Source organism: Heptranchias perlo, chromosome 1 (genome assembly GCF_035084215.1).
Source record: "Heptranchias perlo isolate sHepPer1 chromosome 1, sHepPer1.hap1, whole genome shotgun sequence".
Lineage (NCBI taxonomy): Eukaryota > Metazoa > Chordata > Chondrichthyes > Hexanchiformes > Hexanchidae > Heptranchias > Heptranchias perlo.
The window spans coordinates 120,583,818-120,601,134 of record NC_090325.1 but is presented as its reverse complement, the minus strand read 5'-3'; positions in this window follow the sequence as shown (position 1 = coordinate 120,601,134).

Genomic DNA, 17,317 nt, shown 5'->3' with positions numbered 1-17,317 from the left:
TGGGGAAAGAGCAGGGGAGTGAGACTGATTGGATAGTTCTTTCATAGAACCGGCACAAGTACGATGGGCTGAATGACCTCCTTCTGTGCTGTAACATACTATAATACTATTATCCTCAACCATGGTGGAGCCCAGCCTATTAGTGCAAGAGACAAGACTGAAGTGTTTGCAAGTGTCTTCAGTCAAAAAGTACAGAGTGGATGCTCCTACTCGGTCCCGTCCCAAGGTCTCCACCATCATTGATGGTCCAGCTAATTCAGTTCACTCCATGTGACATTAAGAAATTCACTAGACACAGCAAAGGCTATGTACTCTGACAACATCATAGCTGTAGTGCTGGAGACCTGTGTACCAGAGCTAGCCGCTCCCCTAGCCAAGCTGTTCCTGGCACTGGCATCTACCGAACAATGTGGAAGATTGCTCAATCAATTAAGTCAATGGAAATGAAAATCGGGAGAAATGTATAACGGGCGACTGATCTGATATCTCCTGTTTTACACTATCACCCAAAGTCAAAATTACCCCTGTACTGTTTCTCCCATGATGAATAGTTTAATAACACTCTCTGTCAAGGCTCACATATAAAAGATGGTCATTTGTACAAGCTCCAGGAAGGAGCCTGGGAATGAATCATCACATGCAGGAGAAGAGGTGAGTTAAGAGAGTTGGGGAGAAGAAAAAAAGTTCAAATGAAAGTGTTTTCTTAGTTCTGTACGTTGTTTTGATTCCATTTTGGAATAATTATCAGCATTTTGGTTTCAGAAATTGCATGACAGAAATGTCTTTAGAAAGCTTCACAGGAACATTCTAGTTCTCAAAGGGTTAAACTGACATTATTTAAAGAATTGCATATTCATATTCCAATGGGTCCAATGGGAAAGCAAAAAAAGTAATATACAGTGAATGCTATATCAATAATGTAGATGGTTTAGCTGAAACTAATTGGAATGAGGGGAATGTTACTTTTGAAAAGGTAATTGGAATGATGGGACTTGGCCAATTCACATTGACTTGGAAACCACACCAGCACCATGGTGTCATGTAAACAGGATTGTGGAGGATAATGTCCTATGAACTGAACTAATGTTAAAGTCAACATGCCTGTATCTCTTTGTCTTTCCATGACTGTTATTTACCATTTTTACTCTCTGCTGAATGGTGACAGTAGTTGTACAGTTTTTGGAAAGAGACAAACAGGGTTCATGCCCTGGTCTTGGCCTTTCATTCTGGCAGTCACGCTATAGTTCTTCTCTTGCTGAGATGAGCTGGCTTTTTCCCAAGGCTGTGGCATTTGTGATATATCACAATGTGGTATTTGGTAATCAGATGTGTTTATGGCAATGCAGGCTGCTTTGCAGCTATAGTGAATGCCAGTAGATGGTGATCTTATGTTGTGAACTGAATTAACTATAATGGTTGCCTTGCTTTTCCTACCAAAAACAATATTTGAGCAGAAATTAATTTGCTTCCCAGCTATTGTGTATGGTGAAACTTTGAAATTCTCCTTCTGCAAATTTTCTGCTTCAAGGATTATGATATTTTTTGCTATTTGGGTGACTGAATAGCATCATTAAACTTTACCTACTCTTCTGTTGCCCCGGAACGCACGCACACACACATATAAATCTTAAATTATAAATACATTTCTTAATTAAACTTATAAAAGCAGAGCCAGAAGCTCCACTATTCCTTATCACTATGGTACTCTGACAAAACAACTGAGTGAAATATGCTCCAGTGGCTAAAGTAAAACACACGTGGATTGTAAATACATTCTGACTTGTAGATTAAGCATTATTCGAAGGAACAATTACTATATTATGATATTAATTGAAAGAAAACAATGTCTGCATTATAATATGATTAATTGATTTGTAGACTTTAACCAAGAGGATTACTAGTAACTAGAGAACAATTGACTCTAAATGAAGAAACAAATTTCTTTGTAGTTTTGTCCTTGTTCAGTCCCTCTCTGTCTTTCCAGTCCCTCTTTTTCTTTCTCTCATTCACACTTACTCAATTTCCAACACCCATATAAGCATCTTTATATGCAAACAGACAGGCGTAGAAATTCGATTGTGCCCGAAAATGGGCGGGCAGGGGGCAGGGGCACACGTGTTTTCACGTGGGTGCAGGAACCATGTGAAATTGGTGCTGGCAGCTCATTATCATGGGTCAGGCGTGCAGTCATCGCTACCTGCGTTGCTTATTGTCTGAGGGTGGCGGGAAATCATGTGTCTCTGATGCTGTGTAATGGCAGCCTGCACTTCTTAAAGAGGATGTGCACTCTGGCACAGACAGGAGGGAACACTTGTAAAGAGAGAAATGGTTGCAAGACTTGCAGATTCGGACCCCAAGTTCTCCAATGCCATCTTGGAGGCCTTGGATCAGGCGGTGGACAGGAGGAGGGAGGTCGTGCCCCCCTCCCAGGGAACGCCTCTGTCATCAGTGGGAAGAGGTTGCAGCGGAGGTCAGTCTGAGGACATGACTGCAATGCCAAAAAAAAGTTTAACGTCCACAGCAGAGTTGTCAAGGTATGAATCTTACCTCTCATGTCAATTACTTTCTCCTTACACCTTCACCACCTGCAGCCTCACTACTCAGAACACTCCTTTCCCCCACTTCCCTTCACTCTCCTACAATCACTACACCACACTTAACTCCATCTCCTTCTCCTCCCACTCACGCATTCTGCACTTCCTACTCTCACCACTATTAACTCTCTCTCTTTGCCATACCTCACATCTTGCACACAACATCTGCAACACTGACAGGCACATTCTCAAAACAGCTCACAAGTCGGTCACTAACACGCTCCCTTTTTCTTTCAGGAGAAAATTACACACAACACGAGGCAGCAGATGGCGACCGGAGAAGCCAGAGGCAGCCTGAACACCCTCTGGAGGTGGACCTGCTGGACACCACGGGCAGGTGGAGTGTCATGACCGTGGTGAGTGGCATCGCTGGAGGAGATACCGGGCAGGGTCCCTCCACACCCTACCACCTTTTTTCCTTCTCACTTCTATCACACTCTGCATGTCAAACCACAGCTGCATTCACTTGCCATTCATCTCTCTCTGCTCTTGTTTCACACTAAAAGCTAACCCTTGACCCTCTCTTCCATTTTTGAAAATATGGATGCCTCTGTGCCACTTCAGGAAGAGGAGTGCAGCCTTCCTGAAGAAGCAGAGGCGCTCAACCTGATAATAGCAAACACCAGTTCAGAGACTGGCACCACACGTACTTTATAGGGTAGGGTAGAGGAGGTGTCTTCATGTGGTGAATCACCGGGCACAAGTGTGCAGAAGCTAGGGCCTACCTATGCCGGATCAGGATGCTTAGGCGCCTGTTTTACCCCTGTAAAATGGGCGTGGCACCAATGAATTACTAGGCCAAGGTGTGCAATGTAGATATTCAGTAGAGTCGGACTATTTACACTCAAACCTGCATATCTTCATTAACTTCACTCTGTACATTGCTTTTCCTATCCTACACCTTCATGTTCTGCAGGAGATACTTACTTATTGTCACGTGGCCATGGCAGCCATCCAACAGAGGTGTGAGTGCTGGGCCCTTATTATAATTAAGTTCTGGACCTCAAAATTTGTAATGTGCCAAGTACATTCTATGGAACCTGATCAACGAGGTGAAGAGTACAAGTTCACCCTGGGCACCAGCACAATCTTCACTCTCTTAATGCAACATTTCCACAACTAAACCTTCACAAGTCCTCTGGGTCCAGGACGCCACTAATTCCTTATCCTGTACTATAATCACACAGCTCCCTAATGTGCAACAACCATACACAACCTTAAAGTTCCTTCCTCCACTTTAATACCCTCATATCTCCCACATCTGCTACTTCACTTCTCCCATGCCACTTATCACACACTCCTTAACTGCCAGCCTTACCATCATTTACTTATCTCTTTGCAGGAGAAATTGATGGACAATGCCCTACAAAAGCAGGCCATCAAAGGGGGCTTCTCCACCTTTAAACCCTTCACTCCATTCAAGGACAAGGCCAGACAGCTCATGGGGAATAACTCGGCTCTTGCCATGGAAGATGATGAGGTCGGCGGCATCTTGCCAGCACCAGGTTACTGACTGAGTACCTTCACTGCCAACCTGGCATCCCTGTGAACCACCAAACAGCCACAACCTGCCACTCCGCCACCTCCTTCTCTGCCACCTTAATCCCAGGGGAGATGCTCAGCCATTCTTGCCTTTTACTCTCCCTTCCTGGAGATCCACCACCGCAACGGGCGGCACAGGAGGAGGAAGATAATGATGAAGAGCATGATGAGGACCAAGCCACACAGGAGCTGCAGCTGCAGCTGCATGATACTGCCGTCCCTCAGAAAAGCAGAACATGCCAGGCCTCCAGCCTTCCTCTCAGAGCACCACGCCAGTGCAACATGGGAAGCGAGACTAGACTGCCCAGGAGCACCTTCCAGAGATGCAGCCAGCAGCGGCTCTATGCCAGGAGCTTCTGTACAAGAGCCAAACATCTCCAGTGATCCTGGCCCTCAGATGGTATCTAGAAGAAGCACGAGAATATGTGCCCATAGGGAATGCCGTACCTGCTCCTGAGTACCACTGATGTTGGGTGGGGAAGGAGTAGGGGGGTCTGAAAATAAGCTGGCGCGCTGACCCTTTGAGAGGCAGTCAGAAGCAACTGCAGGTATCTGCAGGCAAAATGTAAAAATTAAACACTTTAAGAAACGGTTCCCACCTTCAGAAATCTTCAATAAAAGATCTGCAGGCTCTTCTCTATCAGGAACTCCTCGCCTTTAACAGTGGATCCTGGCAGCTGCTGGAAACAGGTGTAATTAACCCCAAGTGCATATGTACAGCGTCAGTGGTTGACAGGCGGCCATATGTAAATGAGGCCTTTGGCGACTTGGCGGGAACATCACAGAATGACTCCAGAAGCGAGGAAACTCAGGGGAAGCTGATTAAAGGCGCATGTGCCGGAAACAGCTTAACAGCGAGTCTGCTTGCTGGAAAAACCTTTTACGCTATTCCAGCACCACTAGTGCACTGGAAACGGGAAGGAAATTCATTCCAGTTGTTTTCCAGGGCTTTATAATTCATACAGGCAACTGTATAGCCTGAATTTTCTGAGTTTGCACTGGTAATGAGATTCTCCATGTATATTCAGAAAATTATTCACTGACAAAGCATAAGCATTTTACTTTGAATTGTTTAACTTTTATGCATGTCTTATATTTTTAGTATTACTTTTAGCGGTGAAATTCAACTTCACACATTTGATTGGTCACTGCTGCTATTTGCTAGTGCAGGATTGGTAACAAAAATCAAACCTGAGCAATTTGATTGCTCATTTTTCTGCTGCTCATTCATTCCTCATAGGTAATTACAGATTGAATCAAAATGTTTTGGTTTGGTTCATATTTAGTCAATCAAATATCTGATTGGTGACTTAACTGATAAGTAACACATTTCACACAACCATTAATTTTCCTCCTACAGACAAGTGGCATCTTTGAAAGGCCTGTGCAAGGGGCTCGTACTAGATTCAAGTCTTTCAAATATATATATAGATATAGGTGCTTTTCTCATGTATGATCTTCTTCTTTCAAATCTATGGCTCATATCTAAAAGTCAGAAATATAGGGAAGTTAAGACTTCTGAAATAATTTATATGTAAAAGCAGAACACTCAGGGGTTGAATTTCTGTCTGCAGCCTTTGACATGGTTGACCACACCATCCTCCTCTGACGCCGTTGTCTAGCTGGGTGGAACTGTGCTCGCCTGGTTCCATTCTTATCTATCCAGTCGTAGCCAGAGAATCACCTGCAATGGCTTCTCTTCCCGCTCCCACACTGTTACCTCTGGAGTCCCCCAAGGATCTATCCTTGGCCCCCTCCTATTCCTCATCTACACGCCGCCCCTTGGCAACACCATCCGAAAACACAACGTTAGATTCCACACATACGCTGACGACACCCAGCTCTACCTCACCACCACCTCTCTCGACCCCTCCACTGTCTCTCATTTGTCACACTGCTTATCCGACATCCAGTACTGAATAAGCAAAAATTTCCTCCAACTAAATATTGGGAAGACTGAAGCCATTGGCTTTGGTCCCTGTCGCAAATTACGGTCCCTAGCCACCAACTCCATCCCTCTCCCTGGCCACTGTCTGAGGCTGAACCAGATTGTTTGCAACCTTGGTGTCCTATTTGACCCTGAGATAAGCTTCCAACCACATATCCGCTCCATCACCAAGTCCGCCTACTTCCACCTCCGTAACATCGCTTGCCTCCACCCCGTCTCAGCCTACCTGCTGCTGAAACCCTCATTCATGCCTTTGTTACCTCCAGACTCAACTATTCCAATGGTCTCCTGGCTGGCCTCCCATCTTTTACCCTCCATAAACTTGAGCTCATCCAAAACTCTGCTACCCATATCCTAACTCGCACCAAGTCCGTTTTCCCATCCCCCTGGTGCTCACTGACCTATGTTGGCTCCTGGTCCGGGAACACCTCGATTTTAAAATTCTCATCCTTGTTTTCAAATCCATCCACGGCCTAACCCCTCCCTATCTCTGTAACCTCCTCCAGCCCTACAACCCTCCGAGATCTCTGCGATCTTCCAATTCTTGCCTCTTGCGCATCCCTGATTTTCATTGCTCCACCATTGTCGGCTGTGCTTTCAATTCCTTAGGCTCTAAGCTCAGGAATTCCCTCTCTAAAACACTCTGCCTCTCTACCTCTCTCTCCTCTTTTAAGACGCTCTTTAGCACCTACCTCTTTGATCAAGCTTTTGGTCACCTGTACTATTACCTCCTTATGTGACTCAGTGTCAAATTTTGTTTGGTTACGCTCCTGTGAAGCACTTTGGGACGTTTTACTACGTTAAGGTCGCTATATTAATGCAAGTTGTTGTTGTTGGTGTTCTTCCAATTGTCCTCTGTAACTTTGGTCAAAGATCCACAGGAGCTTCAGAGAAATGGTGTAAATGCCTTTCATGCCATTTTTCCAGGTTTTCCGCAGATCTCCCACCATAGTTACAGCAGACAATTGGGAGAACTCCCCCCCCACCCCCCCACCAACCTGGAAATTCAACCCCTTACAAACAAACCATTCTATAGAGAATAGGTAATTAAATTACATTTTCTGTGATCTTTAATGATGATCAGTGCACTTCTGGAACAGTAGAACAGCAGGCAGGAGTCACCCATGGAGCACTTGTCATGAACAAGCAACTTATTTGAGGTGCAATCCCGTTGGCTTGTTACAAGGCAAGGGGTTCAATGTGTGGTAACTGGAAGACTGGTCATTTCCTTCAGAAAGCTAGAAAAATGTTCTTGCTAATTATAACCCATCCCCTATACGACAGCAGATTTCATCACTTCTCCTCCATGCGTCAGCTTGTGGTTATGGAAGTGTGAAATAAGTGTTTTATCACTGCACCATTTATCTCAGTGTGACACGTTGCACTTAAAATACTTTGTGCTCATCATGATGAACATGTATGCTTGACTAATCTCCGTCAGTGCTACACAGGGTGAATGAAATTAGCTCTGCTACAAATAATGAGAGCAGCCTAAATGAACTTTCTTCCTAACACTTTTATTTCAGTCTATATCAGGACATTGTTTTATTTTCACTATGTGCCTTGCAGCTAATGGCAGTGGTGATAAAGATTCACAGCACGACAGCACTAAAAAGTGATTTTATTTGATAGAGTGTTCCAAAATTATGTGCCATAAGATGAATATTTCAATATATTTCTGTCAGTCATTGGCACTACCACTGCTGTTATTGTGCTGGAGAGACAGGAAGGAATGGAACACATCCTGCCAATATTTAATATCTCTATTCCAGCAGCTAGCGTCGTTAAGTGAAAATTATAAAAACTGGACAAAATGGCATGTATGTTATTTGGGATCCATGCCCAGTTAGGCATAAGAATATTTTTACAATTTTGTCTCATTTGCAAATATAATACCACTTTAAGGTGGTATTATTAGTGGTGCTGAATTGAAAGCTTTGCGGCATTGCAAAATAAGGTTAAAAAAAAAGTATTGATGGTATTTGTCACATTGCATCACTGTTAAGTTGGTTGTCCCTACCTCAGCATAATAATAAAGTAAATCATTATAATTGTGCACTATTGCACAGTAACAATGCCATGCATCACGATGCTAATGCTATTACCAAAGCGATGAAATTCTATTCCATGTGATTATTATTAGTGCACAATGAATGTCACTGACTTTTCTACTTATCATTGCTGAAAATCATACATAATAATAGATGTAAGCAGACGATTTAACTTGACTTCTAGTTCTGCGAACACAGTGCTAGAGCACACAAGTACAAAATTAACAATAATGAGACTAGGGATGGAAAACAAATCCCACAGAATCACAATTTTGTTGAACAGGATCCTAGTAAAAGCAAGTTAATATTATATCAATTAACCTCCAAAAAGGAAATGTAAGCATGGGATTGAAGGTATTAGGGATAAAAATAGATAGAGATGATCACTTCATCAAACGTTTGATTCTGGGACCACGGAAATGCCATCTGTGAAAAACAACCATCCAGGATTGAATTGCAGGTGTGCAAGTGTAAGCGTAATGTGAAGTTTCTCTTGACTTTCTTTGGAGTTATTACTCCCTCGCCTTGGAGCTGCCCTTTTGAGGCTGTTGAATAGGATTCTGTTTGAGGCAGGCATAGACTCGATATTCCAGAGTGCGGTTGCGGTCTCAGACTAAAGGTAGGGAATTCCAGTGAACTTAAAAACTAGCCAGGAATCTCACTATCAGTGGCTTTAAAGTGGATCAGGATTGTGGTATAACCAGAAAAGAACAAACTGGATTTTCCTACCATGAAGAATGTGTAGGACAAATTGTGACTTTGAAATTGCAGGGTGTCATAGATCTCAGGGCAAAACAAGAAACTTAACAAATAGGAACAGGAGCAGGCCATATGGCCCCTCGAGCCTGCTCCGCCCATTCAATAAGATCATGGCTGATTTACCTCAACTCCACTTTCCCACCCTGTCCCCATATCCCTTGATTCCCTTAGTGTCCAAAAATCTATCGATCTCAGTCTTGAATATATTCAAAGACTGAGTATCTACAGCCCTCTGGGCTAGAGAATTCCAAAGATTCACGACTCTCTGAGTGAAGAAATTTTTCTTCATCTCGGTCCTAAATGGCCGACCCCTTAACTTGAGACTATGACCCCTAGTTCTAGACTCTTCCGCCAGGGTAAAGTCTCTCAGCATCTGCCCTGTCAAGCCCTCTAAGAATTTTATACGTTTCAATGAGATCACCTCTCATTCTAAACTCCAGAGAATATAGGCCCATTCTACTCAATCTCTGCTCATAGGACAACCTTCTCATCCCAGTAATCAATCTAGTGAACCTCCGTTGCACCACCTCAAAGGCAAGTATATCCTTCCTTAGGTAAGGAGACCAAAATTGTACACAGTACTCCAGGTGTGGTCTCACCAGAGCCCTACATAATTGCAGCAAGACCTCCTTACTCTTATACTCCAACCCACTTGTAATAAAGGCCAACAAACCACTTGCCTTCCTAATTGCTTGCTGTACCTGCAAGTTAATTTTCTGTGATTCATGTACAAGGACACTCAAATCCCTCTGACTACCAACATTTCTTAGTCTCTCACCTTTTCAAAAATATTCTGCTTTTCTATTCTTCCTACCAAAGTGGATAATTTCACATTTCCCCACATTATACTCCATCTGCCACCTTCTCGTCCACTCACTTAACCTGTCTATATCCCTTTGCAGACTCTTTGCATCCTTCTCACAGCTTACTTTCCCGCCTAGCAGTAAGATGGCCTGCTTTCATTGATCTTAGGAAGGCTTTTGATCTAATGGGGGTGACATTAGATCTCGTTGCACTTGTTTTCGGGGCAGAAAATGGGTGCAAAGAGCTGCAATTTAGGGGGCCATCCTCACATGCCCAAATAGCATCAGAATGACATCCGATGTCGTATTGGTTCAGGTGCTGTTGGGGCGTCCGCTTTAATCAGGCATTAGGCCATTTGAATATGGGGCCTAACACCTGTTTTAGGACCCAAACCGGAAATTGGTTTGCCCTGAACACAGCAGGCAATGGACCCGTTGCGTTCAGGATTACCTGGTCTACATGTGGCCTAACCAGTGGGCTGCCGTCAAAAAGTTAAGTTTTTAAAAAAATACTCATGGATCCATGTTAAAAGTGTGGGCTAGTGCCAGCCATCAATAGACCCCCTCTTCCGATTGATCCCCCCATCGCTGCCCCCCGGCGGACTCACCTTAGATCTTGCTACCCCCCCGCAACTGGTGAGCTGCCTCCGGGGCTGCCACTGGTGCACGCAGCTCGTCGGTGCTACATTGATGAGACAATCAGTACACAACGCTGATTTAAAGTGATAACTTCCAAAATGGTGTCTAATGCTCCACTCAACGCACTGTCTTAAACACGCACACCTGAACATATCTTAGAGTGTCTGAAGGACCCTCCACCTGTGCTATTTAAAGGGATCATGCAGGTTAGTTGCTGGATTATTGCTTCTGGCTGCTGGTGGAATAGGAAGAGTTTTTTGAAGTTCCCCATACTTATTGAGAGTTCCTAGAACACATTTGAGAGTGGTTTGGCAGGTACTGCCTTACGGTTCGGAAAGTTACAACAGTGGTTGAACAAGATTCCTGGCAACCATGGGCGGTCTGCTAGGGCTCCCACTGGGCATTGAACACAACTGGGAGCATGCATAGCAGGTCAAGCTGCGAGGAGAGGGATGATGAGGAGGCGCAGGGCACTGAGCAGGAGGCCATATGCCATTAGGACCTTCAGGGAACAATACCCTACTTCAACATGAGTGAAGAGCATTGCATCCAACAGCTGAGGTTCACCAAAGAGGTCGTGACGGATATACATCAACTGCTGCAGCCTCAGAGCTGGGCAAGGACAGCATTGCCTGTGGCTGTGAAGGTAACTGTGGTGCTGAACTTCTACGGCTCTGGATCCTTTCAGGCCTCGGCTGGCGATCTGTGCAACATCTCGCAGTTTGCACTGCACTGCTGCACAAGGGAGCTTTCGGAGGCACTATATGTGGTGCGCAACAGGTTCATCATGTTCCCTCTTGATAGAGAGAAACAGAATAAACGAACACGAGGGTCTGCTCGCATCGCAGGCTTCCCCATGGTGCAGGGTGCCATTGACTGCATGCATATTGTCTTGCGTGTCCAAATATCAACTCGGCCATTTTCATGAACAGAAAGGGGTTCCATTCCTTGAACGTGCTGCTGGTGTGCGACCACACGCAGCGCATCATGGAGGTTGATGTCCGCTACCCCAGGAGCAGTCACGATGCCTTCGTTATGCGGCAGTCCAACGTGCCAGCTATCTTTCAACTGACTCGGCAAGTCAAAGGCTGGCTACAGGGTGACAAGGTCTATGCCCTCATGTGGTGGCTCATGATTCCGGTGCAGAGCAGGCCTACAGTGAGAGACATGCATCCGCACGCAACGTCGTGGAGCACACCATAGGCCCCCTGAAGCAATGCTTCTGCTGCCTGGACCGTTCTGGAGGAGCCTTGCAGTACTCCGTTGAGCAGGTGGGACGATTCAACGTGGTATGCTGCAAGCTGCATGCTGCACAACCTCGCCATTAAGAGGGACCAGCCCTTGCCGCCGATGATCAGGCAAGACCCTGAGCCAGAGGAGGAGGAGGAGGCTGAGGATGAGGGGGAGGGGGAGGAGATGGAGGAGGAAGTGGAGGAAGATGCAAGGGGGCAGCAAGGAACGCACGCCTTGTCTGCAAGGGCTCTGCATGCTCACTTGATCCGTGATCAGTATCAATAATGTGAACGACATCTCCCAAGTAACCTACTGTCTGCTCCCACATGACCATCAAATCGCCCTCCATCGCAGAAATAAAAACCACCACCAAATGCAAATTCAAAGTCACATTTATCACTTAACAAATTAAATAATGGAAAGAAAAGGAGACTATTCACCCTTGTGCATTCCTTTAGTGCCTGTTGTTCGTGTGCCTTTACCTATCCTAGTGCTCCTACAAGGTGCATCCCCAATGGCTGGAGCATGGGTGGTCGAAGGCTACTGGCCTTCAGTTGAGCAGCGTGCAGATGGCCTCGGAGGACGACCTCGAAAAGCTCTGGGCCGGGAGAGCCCGGCTTCAGACTGCACCATTTTGGCATGGGCTGCAGCAATCTGGTCTCGGTGGCTGATAGGCAACAACAAGGGCACTGGCGGAGTGGCAGAGGTGAGAGCAGGAATGCTGTCATCTGGAGAGAGAACAGTAGGTTCGACTGCCATGGCGCCACTGCCACTCTCCCGGGGCGGCGCCTCAGCACTCCTGGTGATCATCTGGAGAACAGATTGCTGGCGTGCTGTGACACCCTGGAAGCCCCGTTCCACAGTGGTCCCCAGAGCCACGATAGCAGCAATCTGAGCTTCAACTGTGGCTTACAGACCTTTCATCACATTGCTTTATGCTGCAATGGCAGCTGTGAGTGCTACAATGGAAGCTGCGACATTGGCCATTAGGCGCTGCATCATGTTAGGTTCCTCAGATGTGCTGATGGAGGTGACCACCCGTTCCATGTGAGAAAGGATGGACTCTGAGCTCTGCACAAAGCCCTGAGCCAAGTTGGAGCTGGACTGCTCCATGCCCCTTCTCGTTATGCGCAGGCTTTCTGGCAGGTTTTCCAGTGCCCAAAGCATATGATGGTGTACGTCCATCAGCTGTCTTCCGTAGCCTGGCACATCGAAGTTCTCATCTGACTACTCTGCAGCAGAACGAGTGAGCGACCTCGCCCTCCGGTGAGCTGGCACCTGCGGTATCCGTTCTTCCTGCCCCGGCTCCTGCGCTCATGTGCTCGGTGTCTCACCACGTGCAGATCCCTCCTCTAACCTAACCTCTAAAGGATGTCCAGTGTCAGTCTCTGAGCTGGTGGAAGCAAGTATCAGATCGAGTGATGGTGTGGCTTCACTGTCCTCCTCCTCCTCCTCCTCCTCCTCGGGTGCCACCACGTGTTCTTGGGTATCAGAAAAGATTGTGAGAGGAGGGAGTCGTGGGAAACGAGAAGGAGCATTAGATATGCAGAGACTACCTTCATCGGGACCTCCAGCGCGGCATTTTTAAAAATGTATTCATTCATGGGATGTGGGCATTGCTGGCGAGGCCGGCATTTATTGCCCATTCCTAATTGCCCTTGAGAAGGTGGTGGTGAGCTGCCTTCTTGAACCACTGCAGTCCGTGTGGTGAAGGTTCTCCCACAGTGCTGTTAGGAAGGGAGTTCCAGGATTTTGACCCAGCGACGATGAAGGAACGGCGATATATTTCCAAGTCGGGATGGTGTGTGACTTGGAGGGGAACGTGCAGGTGGTGTTGTTCCCATGTACCTGCTGCTCTTGTCCTTCACGGTGGTAGAGTTCGCGGGTTTGGGAGGTGCTGTCGAAGAAGCCTTGGCGAGTTGCTGCAGTGCATCCTGTGCATGGTACACACTGCAGCCACAGTGCCCTGGTGGTGAAGGGAGTGAATGTTTAGGGTGGTGGGTGGGGTGCCAATCAAGCGGGCTGCTTTGTCCTGGATGATGTTGAGCTTCTTGAGTGTTGTTGGAGCTGCACTCATCCAGGCAAGTGGAGAGTATTCCATCACACTCCTGACTTGTGCCTTGTAGATGGTGGAAAGGCTTTGGGGACTCAGGAGGTGAGTCACTTGCCGCAGAATACCCAGCCTCTGACCTGCTCTTGTAGCCACAGTATTTATATGGCTGGTCCAGTTAAGTTTCTGGTCAATGGTGACCCCCAGGATATTGATGGTGGGGGATTCGGCAATGGTAATGCCGTTGAATGTTAAGGGGAGGTGGTTAGACTCTCTCTTGTTGGAGATGGTCATTGCCTGGCACTTGTCTGGCGCGAATGTTACTTGCCACTTATGAGCCCAAGTCTGGATGTTGTCCAGGTCTTGCTGCATGCGGGCTCAGACTGCTTCATTATTTGAGGTGTTGCGAATGGAACTGAACACTGTGCAATCATCAGCGAACATCCCCACTTCTGACCTTATGATGGAGGGAAAGTCATTGATGAAGCAGCTGAAGATGGTTGGGCCTAGGACACTGCCCTGAGGAACTCCTGCAGCAATGTCCTGGGGCTGAGATGATTGGCCTCCAACAACCACCACCATCTTCCTTTTTGCTAGGTATGACTCCAGCCACTGGAGAGTTTTCCCCCTGATTCCCATTGATTTCAATTTTACTAGGGCTCCTTGGTGCCACACTCGGTCAAATACTGCCTTGATGTCAAGGGCAGTCACTCTCACCTCACCTCTGGAATTCAGCTCTTTTTGTCCATGTTTGGACCAAGGCTGTAATGAGGTCTGGAGCTGAGTGGTCGTGGCGGAACCCAAACTGAGCATCGGTGAGCAGGTTATTGGTGAGTAAGTGCCACTTGATAGCACTGTCGATGACACCTTCCATCACTTTGCTGATGATTGAGAGTAGACTGATGGGGTGGTAATTGGCCGGATTGGATTTGTCCTGCTTTTTGTGGACAGGACATACCTGGGCAATTTTCCACATTGTCGGGTGGATGCCAGTGTTGTAGCTGTACTGGAACAGCTTGGCTAGAGGTGCAGCTAGAGGTGGAGCACAAGTCTTCAGCACTACAGCCGGGATGTTGTCGGGGCCCATAGCCTTTGTTGTATCCAGTGCACTCAGCCGTTTCTTGATATCACATGGAGTGAATCAAATTGGCTGAAGACTGGCTTCTGTGATGGTGGGGATATCGGGAGGAGGCCGAGATGGATCATCCACTCGGCACTTCTGGCTGAAGATGGTTGCAAACGCTTCAGCCTTGTCTTTTGCACTCATGTGCTGGACTCCGCCATCATTGAGGATGGGGATGTTTACAGAGCCTCCTCCTGCTGTCAGTTGTTTAATTATCCACCACCACTCAAGACTGGATGTGATCATGGCTGCAGCAACGGCCTGCCCAATGATCCAAAGCATAGTCTCTTCCATGGGGGTGAGGATGTGTAAGAGTGCCCGTCTTTCCTCAGGTCCCTCCTGCTGCTGGCTGTTATGCGCCTCCTTCTCCAGCAAGACTGGGGTAAGTGTGTTAGTGAGTATCCTGCAAGGTATCTGGGTGATGTGCCTGTTATGGTTGAATAGCTGCCAGTGTGTGTGACCTGTGAGTGGTGGTAGTGTGGCATGCTAGTGTGGTACTATGTGAGGGTGAGATGCATCGTGCCGAGTGCAGCATTGCGTATGGTTGAGCAGTGTTTGTTTTTGGGTGGGTGACGGGGGTATCGTGCATGGAGCAGTGGTGCAGTTGGTAGGATGTGCCACTTGACCTTTGCGTTCACTCACCTTGAGCACTCGTGTCAGATCATTGAATTTCTTTCGGCACTGCACCCACATGCCTGGTGCAGTGCTCCTGGCATTGAATTCCTGGGCCACAGCCTCCTGTGAAGCTGCAGTCTGGAGGGTCTTCTGCCACCCTGTGGGTACAGGATGGCCCTCCTTTTGTCCACACCCTCCACCAGGTCCCACGATCCTTCCTGCCATCTTTCCCTCCTCCCAGTTGATTGTGCACCTGCCCTTTAAAATGTGCACCTGCACCTTTAAAAAGTGCAGGCTGCCTCTGACGAGCGCTGGCCACACCCCATTTCGGGCTTCCTGATTCTCCGTGCAGTCCATCAGCAGCGCGGGTAGTGCTGGCTGCATGGAGGAATCATTTTAATTGGCAGGCAGCACAAAGTTCACATTCTGCCTGCGCAGGAAGCACCGGGTGCAGGTTAGTCGTGGATCGCGGAATCTGCACCGGGTTTGTGGCCTTATCCAATTTAACCCCCACTGAATCTTACAACATAGAAGTAGGCCATTCGGCTCATCATGAAAGATCTTTCCAATTGGTTCCACTCCCCTGCTCTTTCTCCAAATTCTGCAAATTTTTCCTTTTCAAGTATCTGGAAAGTTACTATGGAATCTGCTGCCACCACCCTTTCAGGCAGTGCATTCTAGATTATAACAACTCGCTGCGTAAAAAAAATTCTCCTCATGGTTCTTTTGCCAATTATCTTAAATCTATGTCCTCTGGTAATGACCCACCTGCCAGTGGAAACAGTTTCTCCATATTTATTGAGAGGTGAATTTGCAGCAAAATGAGAAAGTGGCTGTATAGACAGACATAAAAGTTACAACATGGTAAAAGGGAACGTGATTTCAAATCCCACCATGGCAGTTTGAGAATTTGAATTTAGTTTAAAAAAAATCTCGGAATAACATTAAGACCATGGAGCTGTCGGATTATCAGAAAACCCCAACTGGTTCACTAATGGCCCTGGGGAAGGAAACCTTCTGATCTGGGTTATATGTGATTCCAGTCCCACTTCAATGTGGTTGACTCTTAACTGCCTGCTGAAGTGGCCTAGCAAAGCACTTAGTTTTACCAAACTGCTACAAAGAATACTTTCATCACATGGACTGCAGTGGTTCAAGAAGAAGGCCTACCACCATCCTCTCAGGACAACTAGGAATGGGCAATAAATACTGCCTTGCAGTGACGCCCACATCCCCAGGATGAATTTTTAAAAATCTATTTGGCCCAACCAGTCCATTTAGGTGTTCACCCTCTACGCGAGAAAATTAAATCATATTCACCCACCCTGTTCCCATCTCCCTTCAATCCCTTTTCCTTCCTGCACAGAGCATTCATAACAAGATAGATGAATTAATTGCACAGAGATAAATGGGTTTGACCTAATAGCCATTATAGAGATATGGTTGCAAAATGACCAAGGTTGAGAACTAAATATACCAGGGTACATGACATTTAGAAAAGAGAGGCAGAATGGAAAAGGAGGGGGTGTAGCCCTAATAATAAAGGATTACATAAGGACATGTTGAGAAAGGATCTTGGCCCAGAAGATCAGGAAGTAGAATCAATATGGGTGCAAATTAGAAATAACAAGGGGCAGAAAACTTAGAAATATAGAAAATAGGAGCAGGAGTAGGCCAATCGGCCCTTCGAGCCTGCTCCGCCTTTAATATGATCATGGCTGATCCTCTATCTCAATACCATATTCCAGCTCTCTCCCCATACCCCTTGATGCCGTTTGTGTTTGAAATCTATCTATCTCCTTCTTAAATATATTCAGTGACTGGCCTCCACAGCCTTCTGTGGTAGAGAATTCCACAGGTTTACCACCCTCTGAATGAAGAAATTTCTCCTCATCTCAGTCCTAAATGTCCTACCACGTATCCTGAGACTGTGACCCCTCGTTCTGGACCCCCCAGGCAG